Source organism: Mobula birostris, chromosome 5 (assembly GCF_030028105.1).
Source record: "Mobula birostris isolate sMobBir1 chromosome 5, sMobBir1.hap1, whole genome shotgun sequence".
In the NCBI taxonomy this organism is placed as follows: domain Eukaryota; kingdom Metazoa; phylum Chordata; class Chondrichthyes; order Myliobatiformes; family Myliobatidae; genus Mobula; species Mobula birostris.
The window spans coordinates 188,523,118-188,535,423 of NC_092374.1; the positions used below are offsets into that span (position 1 = coordinate 188,523,118).

General features: G+C 44.8%; 1 long non-coding RNA gene across 1 annotated transcript; it reads right to left on the bottom strand.

The window, feature by feature from the left end:
- Nucleotides 1–3,193: 3,193 nt before the first annotated feature.
- LOC140198145 (uncharacterized) lies at nt 3,194–7,274 on the bottom strand. The gene is made up of 3 exons (XR_011886110.1): nt 7,147–7,274; nt 6,920–7,037; nt 3,194–3,771 (listed from the first exon to the last, which is right to left on the bottom strand). It is a non-coding gene; the product is annotated as an uncharacterized lncRNA (long non-coding RNA).
- Nucleotides 7,275–12,306: the final 5,032 nt, after the last annotated feature.

Here is a 12,306-nt window from a genome sequence, read left to right on the forward strand (position 1 = left end):
AACATCTGCCGGACGATGCTGAGGATGTTCTACGAGTCTGTGGTGGCCAGTGCTATCATGTTTACTGTTGTGTGCTGGGGCAGCAGGCTGAGGGTAGCAGACACCAACAGAATCAAGAAACTCATTCGTAAGGCCAGTGATGTTGTGGGGATGGAACTGGACTCTCTGACAGTGGTGTCTGAGAAGAGGATGCTGTCCAAGTTGCATGCCATCTTGGACAATGTCTCCCATCCATTACATAATGTACTGGTTGGGCATTGGAGTACATTCAGCCAGAGACTCATTCCACCGAGATGCAAAACTGAGCATCATAGGAAGTCATTCTTGCCTGTGGCCATCAAACTTTACAACTCCTCCCTTGGCTGGTCAGACACCCTGAGCCAATAGACTGGTCCTGGACTTATTTCCTGACATAATTTACATATTACTATTTAACTATTTATGGTTTTATTACTATTTATTATTTATGGTGCAACTGTAACGAGAACCAATTTCCCCCGGGATCAATAAAGTATGACTATGACTATAAAGGGCTGTGAGAACAGCTGAGAGGATCACAGGGGTCTCCCTGCCATCCATCGGGGACATTTATCAGGGGCGCCACATGCGCAGGGCCCATGGTATTCTTAAGGAATCCACTGGTCCACTTGGTATTCCTCTTTGACTTTCTACCATCAGGCAGCAGACTACGACGCACAAAAGCAAGACTGGTTAGGATAAGAAACAACTTCTTCTCCCAGGCCATTGGGCTTCTGAACTCCCGGCCGCAAATGTATTCGAAGTGTTGCTCTGTACTTTACAATATTAAATATTAATGCACTTTAGTTTGTTATTTATGTGTGATTCACCTGTAGATTTTATCCTTTCCTTCATAAGTTATAGTGTGTTATGTGTGTCATGTACTTTTCAACCTGGTTTGGAGAAACATTGTCTCGTGTCTATATATTACATGTGCGTTTGTAATTAAATGACAAACCTCACTTGACACTTGACAGATAGGCACATGGATGGAGGCTAGGTGGAAGGGATAGGTTAGATTGATCTTGGAGTGGGTTTATATGTTGGCACGAGAACTGCCTTTACTGTGTTGCACGGTTCCATGTTGTACGTTAACTCATTGGGAAATGGACAGTCGTCACTTTAGGCTGAGATTCGTCTTCACCTGGACTAACAGCTCCTTGTGTCTGCAAGGTCCGGTTTGGCAGCTCTGCTGTAAAACTGAGACTGGCATGCTTGATGCTCTGCAGTCATTTTCAACTTTCCAGATGCCCCGAGCTGCATAAGAAATGTGTGCATGATATTCAGAACCAGGATCTGAATCGGGATTAGGTTTAATATCACTCGCATGCTGTCTGTCGTGAAATTTGCTGCTATGCAGGGGCAGTACACTGCAATTCATTATAATAAAAACTGTAAATTACAGTAAGAAATATATATTTTTAAAAAGTTAGTTGAATAAACACGTTAGTTTAATAAGCCATCCATGAGAACTATTGAAATTCAGTTTGACGTAAATGATAGAAAAGTAAAAAAAAAATAAGTGACTACTACATTAGGTTCATCTGTATAGCTGTTCATCTAATCTGCCAATCATGTTGCAGCAAAGAAAAAGCATGCAGACGTAGTCAAGAGGTTCAGTTGTTGTTCAGACCAAACATCAGAATGCGGAAGAAATGGGATCGAAGTGACTTTGATCATGGAATGATTGTTGGTCCCAGACAGGGTGGTTTTGAATAGCTCAGAACCTTTTGATCTCCGTAAGACCATAGATATAGGAGCAGAAGTAGGCCATTCAGCCCATTGAGTCTGCTCAGACATTTAGTCATGAGCTGATCCAATTCTTCCAATCATCCCCACTCCCTTGCCTTCTCCTTATATCCTTTGATGCCCTGGCTAATCAAGAACCTCTCTATCTCTGCACTCAGTGATTTGAACTTCACAGCCGCTCGTGGCAACAAATTCCACAGATTTACCACCCTCTGGCTAAAGTAATTTCTCCACCTCTCTATTCTAAATGGACGTCCTTCAATCCCGAAGTCGTGCCCTCTTGTTCTAGACTGCCCTACTATGGGAAATAACTTTGTCATATCTAATCTGTTCAGACCTTTTAACATTCGGAATGTTTCCATGACATCCCTACTCAATCTCCTGAACTCCAGGGAATACAGCCCAAGAGCTGCCAGACGTTCCTCATACGGTAACCCTTTCATTCCTGGAATCATTCTCATGAATCTTCTCTGAACCCTCTCCAATGTCAGTAAAGTAAAGTAAGTCTTGTGAGACCATGGATCTGCGCCTGGAAAGTCTTCACTCTCCAGGGCGCAGGCCTGGGCAAGGTTGTATGGAAGACCGGCAGTTGCCCATGCTGCAAGTCTCCCCTCTCCACGACACCAATGTTGTCCAAGGGAAGGACATTAGGACCCATACAGCTTGGCACCAGTGTCGTCGCAGTGATTAAGTGCCTTGCTCAAGGACACAACATGTTGCCTTGGCTGGGGCTCGAACTCACGACCTACAGGTCGCTAGTCCAATGCCTTAATCACTTGGCCACATGCCCATGATGTCAGTACATCCTTTCTAAAATAAGGAGCCCAAAACTGCACACAATACTCCAAGTGTGGTCTCACAAGTGCCTTATAGAGCCTCAACATCACATCCCTGCTCTTATATTGTATACCTCTAGAAATGAATGCCAACATTGCATTTGCCTTCTTCACCACTGACTCAGCCTGGAGGTTAACTTTTAGGGTATCCTGCACAAGGACTCCCAAGTCCCTTTGCATCTCTGCATTTTGAATTCTCTCCCCATCTAAGTAATAGTTTGCCCGTTTATTTCTTCCACCAATGTGCATAACCATACACCTTCCAACATTGTACTTCATTTGTCACTTCTTTGCCCATTCCCCTAAACTATCTAAGTCTCTCTGCAGGTTCTCTGTTTCCTCAACACTACCCGCTCCTCCACCTATCTCCTGAGATTTTCATGTACAACTGTCTGGAGCGTTTATAGAGAGTGGTGCAAAAAACAAGATGCGTAACCCTCAGGTCCTCAGGTTCAGCCAGCCCGTGTTCGTCTAGGGGAAAACAGCCTCCGGCCCCACCAAACTGAGAAATCTCGTGTGTGGATGCTGTGTGATGTGTTGCCCGGTTACAAATCCTCACTGCAATATACCAATCAGTACACTATATGGAATTAAATGATCAAACTTCATAAATTTTATTCTGAAGATATTAACATAAAGAAAAAGAAAACGGGTCCATTTTAAGGAAAAGGCAAAATTGCACGTTGGAGTTCACTGATATGGCCATTCATCAACCATCGAACTCCACCCAGTGTCGCTGATCTTCGTTGATCCCAGTCCACTCCATGTGGTGGTCTACCAGGTCTCTCCACTCGCTTCTTCCCTCTACATCTCTTGCTGACAAAAGACTGTGAAAAAGAACACCATCCCCCTCATTGGCTAACATTACATTCCAAAGTCCCCGTTATCTCTAGTCATAACCCAAACATTGCTGCTACAGAGAAACCATTACATTAGCAGTGAAACGTTACAGACGCTGAGGAGGGGAAAGAAGGGATCAGCTATGATTGAACGGCGGAGCAGACTGGCAGGGCAAAATGACCTGCGCGAGATGGGACACACAAGGCACATGAAGAAGAAACAGATTGCTTAAACATTTTGTTGATTTGCTTTCATTGTTACACAACATGGTCGGATGGATTGGATTTCAGTGTTGACTTCTTTTTTTGTTTGATTTTTGAGGCACACCCTGTAATATAGAAAAAAAATATTATTAGATCAGTAGCTGCCATTTTCCTTGACAAACAAGTGCTGCTAAACCCAACAAATAAAGTACATCATGGAACGGTTTATTCCTGGAAAACAGGAATTTCCACACTCTGAACCCCTGAGAAGAGCTGACAAAAACTGTTGTTTCCTTTGCATTCTGTGTTTTCTTTAGGTTTTTTTTGATCACATAAAAATGGTATGTGTAGCTATTTATTTTGCATCTCAATTTTTTTGCGCTGCTTCATAAATTCCGTAGGACCAAATTTCCATTTCCAAACTGCCCTAGCATGGATGTACTGTATGCAATCAATGCCAATTTGCAATAATTTAGAAATCGTAATTTCCATCTAATGAAATCTTTCCGTCCAATTATCAGTTTAAATATGGACATTTAAACTTCACAATGAAAGTATGACTTGTATGTACATCCCTACTACCACTATGTGGCGCTGTGTCACCACTCTTGTCATTTTTGTTTGCCGGCTCCTCAAATTTGCTGTAATTCAATCATACAATTGTCTTACAGTGATATAAATGAATCAAAATACTATATTAAACACATGGAAAGTGTATTACTTTATTTGAGTCTATTGCAGATTATTTAGCGATTATCAGCTGTGATAAGTCATCATTAAAATACCAACATGTCATTGGACTACTGGGTGGATATGAATTAAATGAAACTCCAATATTTTTCTTAAAGGGTTTCCTGTCTTTTCATATATCTGTCAGGCTAATTATTTTTTCCAACTACTACTTCTTCCAAAGCCTAACTGTTTTTGTTTTCTCTGCATACTCAGAAGCTTGGGAGATTGCTTATTTATGGCAGGGACCATAATAGAACCAGAGTTAAAAACTGTTAATTAACACACTTGGAGGGGAGCAAAAAGTTGTATTTGTAACAGTAGCTCTGTTTTTCACAGCACATGAGAACAGTTAAAACACAGGTGAAGGTTCTGAAGAAGAGGTTGCCAGCATTTGATAGGTAAAAGGTTAAATAGGCTAGTACATTATTCCCCGAAGCACAGGAGATTGAGGGGGATCTTGTGGAGGTACTCAGAAAGATGAGTGAATGGGTAGGTGGATACATGGAGGCTTTCCACACCCCCCCCCCCCCTCAGGTATGGTGAGATGAAAGCTAGGGGCCACAGGTTCAGGGAGAAAAGTGAAATATCTAAGGGGAACCTGAGGGCAAACTTTGTCAGTCAGAGGGTGGTGTGAGTGTGGAAGGAACTGCCAGAGGCGAGTTCAGTTGTAACAGGTAAGAGAAGCTTGGATAGGTACATGGATGAGAGGGGTATTGGGGGCTATGGTGTGCGTCATTGAGGCAGAAGACCAGTTTGGTCTATTTGAGCCAGAGGACCTGTTTCTGTGCTGTAGTGTTCTATGGCTATGAGGTTGTTCAGCTCATCAAGTCACTACAGGCTCCACATGAGGGGATTCCAGCTACTCCCACGCACCCCCCCCCCCCGCTTGGCTCTGCTAATTATTTACTAATTTACAGGTACTAATAGCTCACTTTTGAATGTTATAGCTGATCTTAAATACCTTATCTCAGATACAGACGTTGGGCGGAGCTCATTTCGAATATTGTGAGCAATATTGTTATCTAAGGAAGGATGTGATGGCCTTGGAAATGCTCACAAGAATGATGCCAGAAATGAAAGAGTTAACATTCCAGGAGCACTTGATGTCTCTGGGTCTGTACTTGATGGACATCAGAAGAATTTGTGGGGGTGGGAGAATCTCTTTGAAACCTACTGAATTCTGAAATGTCTGGTAGAGAATGTTTCCATTAGTATGGGAGACTAGGATCTAGGGACAGAATCTCAGAATAAGAATTTCTACAGATACAGATGCGTGCAAAAAGCTGGGGGAGCAAAGCAGGTCACACAGCATCTATGGAGAGAAATAAACAGCCGACATTTCGGGCCAAGACCCTGACCTGATGAGGGATCTTGGTCCGGAATGTCAACTGCTTATTCCCTTCAATAGATGCTACCGGTACTGCTGAATTCATCCAACATTTTGCATGTGCTGCTGAGAATAAAGTGAGATCACCTTAGAACTGAGGTGGAGAAATTTCTTCCACCAGACAGTGCTGACTGTGAGGAATTCATTCCCATGGACGGCTGTGGAGGCCAAGTCATTGGGTATATTTAATGTGGAGGTTGGTAAGTTCTTGATTAGTCTAGGCATCAAAAGTTATGGGGAGATGGCAGGAGAATAGGATTGGGAGGGAGAACAAATCAGCCATGATGAAATGGTGAAGCAGCCTCAATGGGTCAAATGGCTTAACTTTGCTCTTATGTCTTATAGTCAAATAGGGATTTGGGTGAGGCAAATAAATGGATGCATAAATGGCTTTCTGTTTACCCAGCACTTCAAGAATGGCACACTTGCAGATTTGTTTGTGCCGTTACGCTGAAGTTTCCCCTAAATAGAGAGGGAATACTCAGATAGAATTCAGAAATATCTATTATTTGTGGCCCCTTACTCCGTCAGAACTTGCTGCTCGCACGGAACGGAATGAATTGTACTACGGTATCACCAGGTTAATCAGCTGGTGTCTCCTGTTCTGCTCGGTGAGGATGGCAGTTAACGCCAGCCTCCAAATGACGCCGAGATGATATTTAAAAAAAAGAACTGAGGTCGGTGGGTAAACCCCTCTCCACATTAACTTTACTTTTCTAGTCTGGGTTTCCATTGCTAGAGGAAAATATGAACACAGCTCAGACGTCATCACTTGCTAGATCGTGTCTGAGATCGCCAGAGAGACCTTCATAAACAACACACAAGAAATGCCGGAGAAATTCAGCAAGTCAGGCAGCATCTAATGGAGATGAATAAACAGTCGGCGTTCAGAGCCGATACGCTTCACTAGGTCTGAAAGCGAAAGAGAAATGAATCCCCGTCCATTGCTGCTGATCGACTTGCTGAGTTCTCCAGCATTTTGCGCGTATTGCCAGAGAACCCGGAGTGACACGCATACAATCCGGAGGAGCGCAACGGGCCGGGCAGCCTCGATAAGAATCGACGCTTCGAGCCGAGACTTCACTGGGAGTTTTAACAGCTGGGCAGGAATGGGTGGGTTAAACTCCCGAGATCGCTGTGCGGCGAAGCAATACCTTGCTCTGTTCATCCTGCTCAGTCCTTCTCCCCATCAAGCAGGTATTTCTCTCCAGCTCCTCCAGGTAGCGATCCCTGTAGGTCGACACACTGATAATGGCCACTTTGTCCATGAACCTGCGGAGCGACAGAAATGTAAACTCAGCAGCATCGGGAGTTGCTCAGAGTTTGCAGCGATAAGTGACAGCACGCAAGTCTAACCGTCCATTGCGCCTTTTTGTCTTACCTTTCCAGTGGAGCCTGATACCATTTCATGGCAGATGTGGACATTTTTTTTTAATTTTTGAAGGGGTGAGGGGAGCTGGGTGTTCGACGATACTGCCCCGCGATCAGCTGAAAACAAGTACCGAAATAGGGCGTGAAGTTTCTGATTGGATACCGAGCAGTTTCCGGGTTCATTTCAAAATACTGGCGCGGAGTGGCTGCTGATGATTTGCAAAGTCCTTTTTTTGGTTGGGATATCTTAAGTGAAATTTAACGGAAATGGGAAGTCTTTGCTTACCTTCAAAAGCCCATATTTCTCAATGTTTTGGGTGATCAGAACCATTTAAAGGCAGCGGGGAGCGTTTTGACAACCCTGCGGTTCACGGCAGACGAGAACTCCTGAGACAAACCTTGGTTGTGCGAGGCGCGAAGTGGGCGCGACAGGTGGAATCGGAAGGGCCAGGAAGACGAAACACGGGATAATGTGAGGGAGGTGGGGAAGGCCGATAGGAATGGTGGAAGGGGGAACCAATGGGAGCAGGGTGTGGAGATGCTGGGCAATGGATCGGGTAGAGGAGGGCAAATGGTGAAGGGGGCTATGGTGGGTGTAGGGGGAACTGAGGAGGGAGATGAAAGGACGGATTGGGGGACTAGGTTAGCAGAAATTGGTGAGTTCAGTGTTCATGCCATTGAGAAAATAGGCTGGACACTTCATATTGACAACTCCAAGTTCCTCGGGGCAACCATCTGTCCTGATCCAGCCACATCAATGACACGGCCAGGAAATCTTCTAATTCTTCCTTTCTGGATACGTAACAGCTTGGTTTGGCATCTGCTCAGCACATGACCGCAAAAAACTGCGGAGAGTTGCGGACATATCTCAGCACCTCACAGGAATCACCCTCCCCTCCAGGGACTCTGTTTACACTCTCGCTGCCTCCGTAAAGCAGACAGCATAATCAAAGACCCCTTCCACCCGGATATTCTCTCTTCTCCCCCTCTCTCACCGGGAAGAAGATACAAAAGGCTGAAAACACATACCATCAGGATCAAGGCCTGGTTCTATCCCGCTGTTATCGGACTCTTGAACGGCCCACCAACACTAGAACATGGGTTCTTAACGTCACAATCTCCCTGCTTATGCTCTGACACCTTATTGTTCAGCCCGCACTGCAGTTTCTCTGTAGCTGATGCAGATTACAGTATTCTGCATTGTTGTTGGTTTACCTTGTTCTGCCTCAATGCACATTGTAATGATCGGGTCCCTATGCAAGGCAAGCTTTCCTCTGTATCTTGCTACACGTGACAGTAGTAAACCAATTCCAAGTACCCACACCTGTCCCAGTGCGGAGACTGTTGGTGTGGGCTTGGGGGAAGAAGTACAATGGCGGGAGGGCAGCTCCGGATGGCCGTGCTGGGTGGCGCTCAGGTGCTCAGCAAAGCAGATGTCCAGTTTGCACTTGATCTTACGGATGAAGGGGATGCCACGTAGGGAGCTACAGGTGCGATGGACAAGGCTAGGAGAAGGGCAGTTTAGGTTCCCGGATGGGTGGTGAGCAAGCAGGTGTTGGCATGGGCGTTACAACTTCACAGTCACAGGGGACAGTGCTAGGGAATGGGGAGGGGTGGGTTTCAGTCTGAAACATCAGCTCTTTATTTCCCTCTACAGGCAATGCCTGACCCATTGAGTTCCCCCAGCAGGTTGTGTATGCTGCTCAATATTTCAAGCATCCTCTGGCTTCATCGTGTGGTTAGAGTGTTATTAGGGTGGTTAGTAGTCAACAAGGTGAGTTGTCATAAGATGGAGAATTCAACATTGCTTCCTTTGTCTGTATCAGAAGTCATTTTATCTCTCTGTATCACACTGTATCTCTCTGTATCTCACTCTATTTCTCTCTATCCCTCTGTATTTCTCTGTATCTCACTGTACCTCACTGTATCTCAGTACACGTGAATCAGGTTTAATATCACTGGCAAATGTCATGAGATTTGTTAACCTTGCAGCAGCAGTACAATGCAATACATGATAACTATAGAAAAACAATGAATTACAGTAAGTAAATATGTATTTAAGTAGTTAAATTAAAGTAAATCATGCAAAACAGAAATTAAAAAATAGTGAGGTTCAATATACATTTAGAAATCATATGGCAGAGGGGGAGAAGCTGTTCCTAAATTGCTGAGTGTGTGCCTTCAGGTTTCTGTACGTCCTTCCTGATGGTAACAATGAGAAGAGGGCATGTCTTGGGTGGTGGGGTCCCTTAATGGTGGACGCCACCTTTCTGAGGCACTGCTCCTTGAAGATATTTTGGATAGTACCAAGGTTGAGTGGATTAAATTTACAACTCTGTAGTGTCCCTTGATCCTGTGCATTAGCCCCTCCCTCCCCATACCAGACAGTCAGAATGCTCTCCACAGTACATATGTAGAAATTTTCAAATGTTTTAGGTGACAAACCGAATCTCCCCAAACTCCTAATGGAGTATAGCCACTGTCTCGCCTTCTTTCTTGCTCCATCAATATGTTACGACTCAGTTAGATCCTCAGAGATATTGACACCCGGGAGCTTGAAGTCCACAATACTACTGCCGTAAAGCAACAGGCCTCATGTGGCAGTGACAATAAACCTGATTATATGGGCTTTCATTGACTCTATTTCATTACTTTGTTCTGATGTGAACACCTGCTAGAAAATGCATCTCAAGATAGTTTATGGTAAAGTAAGCTTACATACTTAGACCATAAATTTACTTTGAACATTGACTCTGATTCTAATTTATTTCACTCTCTTTCCTATTTCTGTTGAAGGGCCTCGAACCTGGAATATTAACTGTTCCTCCCTTCACCAATACTGCCTGACTTTCAGACTGATTCCAGAATTATAAGATAAAGGATTAGAATTAGGCTATTCAGCCCACTAAGTCCGCTCTGCCATCCAGTCATGGCCGATTTATTACCTCTCTCAACCCCATTTCCTGCCTTCTCCCTGTAACATTTGACACCCTGACTAATCAAGAACCCATCAACCTCCATTTTAAATACACCCAATGACTTGGCCTCCACAGCCGTCTGAGGCAATAATTCCACAGATTTGCCATCCTCTGGCTAAGTAAATCTACCCTCATCTCTGTTCTAAAGGAACATCCTTCTATTCTGATGCTGTGCCGTCTGGTCCTAGACTCCCCTCACTATAGGAAATAATCTCTCCATGTCCACCCCAGCTAGGCCTTTCAATATTCAATAGGTTAAAATGAGATCCTCACTCATTCTTCTGAGCTCCAAGTACAGGCCCACAGCCATTAAACTCCTCCTACACCCTTTCATTCCAGGGATCACTCTTGTGAACCTCCTCCGGACCCTCTAAGTTGCCAGCAGAATCTTTCTTAATTAAGTGGCCCAAATTGGGAGGAGAGGATGGCGGGGCGCCTGCGTGCAAACAGCCCTCCGGTGAAAAACGATACTGTATCTGTTAAAAAGGGGCCGTGGACAATTCTGATTTGATGGAGAATGGACGTGAAAGCACAGAGGAACATCTGGAGAAATTTCTGAAACACCAGTCCGCTGCTGTCGTTACTGCGCGGTCGGGAATCTTTCGGAGGGTAGGCCTCAAAATCCCCGGCCTTGCCTGCTTTTGGCGACCGAGAAGGAGGTCGAATCGTTCGGACAGAGATGGCGCTCAGTACTCGGTGTCGGAGAGCTGATCAGAGCTCGAAGTTTTTCAGATGACTTAGAGTCGGATTGTGGTCAGCATGGCAGGGAGAGTTTTTCTTCCTTCTCCCGTCAGCGTGAGATGTGGGACATTTGAGAAACTTAGAACTTTACTGTGCTCATGGACTTCTTCATCAAGTTATGGTATTGTTGCACTGTTTGTAACCATACGTTATAATTATGTGGTTTTGTCAGTTTTTTCAGTCTCGGTCTGTCCTGTGTTTTGTGATATCACACCGGAGGAAATAATGTATCATTTCTTAATGCATGCATTACTAAATGACAATAAAGGAGGACTACGTGTCTTCATAATCTAATCTAAATCTGAACTATATTGTATTGCTTTATTTTTCAGTAAATACATGCAAGGTGGAATATGGTAACATATACGTACTTTCATAATAAATTTTACTTTGGCTTGACTTTGCCTTTGATGTGGAAGGTGACTGTGCAGAGAAAGTGCTCCCTGGGACAGAAGGCCAACAAAAATTAGATTCATTTTTCCGCTAGTGGGAAAGAGACGGTCACTCTCCGCTTTGCGGACTGTGGGTTTGCGAAGAGGATGTAGCGGAAGATGCAAGGGGCCTGCGTCGCAGCTGCATGATGGAGGACTCTCTGATCTACGAGCTCTCCCCAGGAACGCACACGGAGATGGACATCAAATGCTGGTCATTCAGGGCCCCAGACAGTCCTTCCAGGTGAGGCAACCCTTCACCTGTGAGTCGGTTGGGGTGATATACTGCGTCCATTTCTCCCGGTGTGGCCTTCTATATATTGGCAAGACCCGACGCAGACTGGGAGACCGTTTCGCTGAACACCTACGCTCTGTCCGCCAGAGAAAGCAGGATCTCCCAGTGGCCACACATTTTAATTCCACATCACGTTCCCAGTCTGCTACGTCTATCCATGGCCTCCTCTACTGTAAAGATGAAGCCACACTCAGGTTGGAGGAACAACACCTTATATTCCGTCTGGGTAGCCTCCAACCTGATGGCATGAACATTGACTTCTCTAACTTTCATTAATACCCCACCTCCCCTTCATACCCCATCTCTTATTTATTTACTTAATTGTTTATTATTTATTTTTTTTCCCCCCTTACTTTCTCTCTTTTTTCTCCCTCTGTCCCTCTCACTATATCTTCCTCTGGTACTCCCCCCTCTTTCTTTCTCCCTAGGCCTCCTGTCCCATGAACCTCTCCCTTCTCCAGCCTTGTATCCCTTTTGCCAATCAACTTTCCAGCTCTTAGCTTTATCCCTCCCACCCCCATCTTCTCATATCATTTTGGACCTCCCCCTCCCCCTCCCACTTTCAAATCTCTTGCTATCTCTTCTTTCAGTTTGTCCTGACGAAGGGTCTCGGCCTGAAACGCCGACTGTGCTTTTTCCTATGGATGCTGTCTGACCTGCTGCGTCCCACCAGCATTTTGTGTGTGTTGCTCGAGTTTCCAGTATCTGCAGATTTCCTTGTGTTT